Here is a 2,354-nt window from a genome sequence, read left to right on the forward strand (position 1 = left end):
ATTGGGAGCCCAGATAAATATATACCAGACATAAAAATGGCCAGCTGCTGGGGGGTGGGGGAGAGGGAAAAAAAGAACCGGGCATGACTAACTGGCAGAGTAAAGGAGGCTGCTTCTGGGAAGAAGGCATCTTTCACAAAATGAAAAGAGTTTAAGCCAAAAGAGGGAAGTCCACCAGGCATGGCAAGGCAGGTACAAACTAGAACTAAGTGGGCCAAACAAGTGTTGAAGGTGAAATTTGCAAGGGATTTGAAGAAAGGCCCATGTCATGATAATGGTGAAAAGGATAGGCTGAGTCCAAGCTGCAGAGGAAAAGGCAGTATGGCATCTTTCAGGGAAACCATGCCTGCCTAATCTCCCAGAGTTCTTTCTGAGAAAAGAAGCATATGAATTGGGGGAAACAGACACACATAGTTTGAGTTTTCAGAAATTATGTGGTGGGATCTTGTGGAAAGAGCTGAAGCAGGCGCTCTTGGCTCCGTGAGGCCCCTGCAATCCGTGGAGGAATGTACCGCCGAGCTACCATCATGCCTGGGCATTTACAGGAAGGCTTCGGCTGCGTGGCCATCAACCAATTCGACCATGTATTTGACAACGAATCGGACCCCTTTGAGGTGCTAGAGGCAGCAGAGAACAAGAAAAAAGAAGCCGGCGGGGGCGGCACTGGGGGCCCTGGGGCCAAGAGTGCAGCTCAGGCCGCAGCCCAGACCAACTCTAACGCTGCAGGCAAACAGCTGTGTAAAGAGTCCCAGAAAGACCACAAGAACCCGCTGCCCCCCAGCATCGACGTGACAAGGAGGAGACGCAGCCGCCCGTGACGCTTAAGAAAAAAGGAATAAGACGTGTTGGAAGGCGGCCTGATCAACAACTTCAGGGTGATGGGAAAATAATTGATAGGAGACCAGAAAGGCGACTGCCACGTGAAAGGAGATTTGTAAAACCACTTGAAGAAAAGGGTGAAGGAAGTGAATTTTCAGTTGACAGACCTATAATTGACCGACCTATTCGAGACCGTGGCAGTCTTGGAAGAGGTCGAGGAGGCCGTGGACGTGGAATGGGCCGAGGAGATGGATTTGATTCCATGGCAAGCATGAATTTGATAGGCATAGTGGAAGTGATAGATCTGGCCTGAAGCATGAGGACAAACGTGGAGGTAGTGGATCTCACAACTGGGGAACTGTCAAAGATGAATTAACAGAGTACCCCAAATACATTCAGAACCAATACCTTATCATTGCAGTGACTTGGATCAATCATCTGTGACTGAGGAAACACCTGAGGACAAAGAACATCCAGTGGCAGACACTGAAAATAAGGAAAATGAGGTTGAAGAGGTAAAGGAAGAGGGTCCAAAAGAGATGACTTTGGATGAGTGGAAGGCTATTCAAAATAAGGACCAGGCAGAAGTAGAATTTAACATTCAAAAACCAAACGAAGGGGCTGATGGACAGTGGACACTCATAAATCAAAGAGTGAAGAGGCTCATGCTGAAGATTCAGTTATGGACCATCATTTCCTGAAGCCAGCAAATGATATAACATCTCAGCTGGAAATCAGTTTTGGAGACCTTGGCCACCCAGGACGTGGTGGCAGGGGAGGATGAGGTGGGCGTGGGCATGGTGGACGTCCAAACCGTGGCAGCAGGACCGACAAGTCGAGCGCTTCTGCTCCTGATGTGGATGACTCAGAGGCATTCCTCTTTGTAGTGTTCAGATTTCTCTTTTCTTAAAAGAACACCAGTTGGGGCCAGCAGATGGCGTAATGATTATGTCCCTGGACTCACATGTAGTTAGTTGACCCGGGTTGGAGTTGGAGTCCCAGACCTGGCAGCTAAAAATGTCATTCATACCACTCACAACTAAAGACTGAATTTTATCTGTTTTGAAAATGAACATCTCTTGCTACACAAAAGTAACAAATAAGGTAAGTCAGTTTTAGTCATTTAGAAATGTATTGGTAGCAGGGAAGTTTTCATAATTTTCAGAGATTATGCATTCTTCATGAATACTTTTGTATTGCTGCTTGCAAATGTGCATTTCCAAACTTGAAATATAGGTGTAAACAGTGAAAAAAAAGAAATTATGCAGTGGGATTCCAAGACAAAGAATATCTAGAAAATCTATTTACTTTGAGGTTGGTGTGGATGTTGGTTTACTGAGGACAGAAAAATAATTGAGGGAGAGAGAAAAGAATCTCCACTGTTGCAGATGGAGTCGTTTACATGGAGAGGATGTGGTTTTTGGAATGAGTGGTTTTAGCCTATCTGTGAAAAATTACTTGGTTGATATCTTTTTTTTTTTTTTTTGGAGAGATTTCGCTATAGGGCGCGTGCCCCCGCCAGCCAGACAGAGGGA

At 45.9% G+C, this 2,354-nt stretch overlaps 1 pseudogene; it reads left to right on the forward strand.

Annotated features, from left to right (window-relative positions):
* Positions 1-527: 527 nt before the first annotated feature.
* LOC102492079 (plasminogen activator inhibitor 1 RNA-binding protein pseudogene) lies at positions 528-1,729 on the forward strand (annotated as a pseudogene).
* The last annotated feature ends 625 nt before the right edge of the window (positions 1,730-2,354 follow it).

The sequence above is a fragment of the Tupaia chinensis genome, unplaced genomic scaffold (assembly GCF_000334495.1).
Source record: "Tupaia chinensis unplaced genomic scaffold, TupChi_1.0 Scaffold000683_1, whole genome shotgun sequence".
Classification (NCBI taxonomy): Eukaryota; Metazoa; Chordata; class Mammalia; order Scandentia; family Tupaiidae; genus Tupaia; species Tupaia belangeri.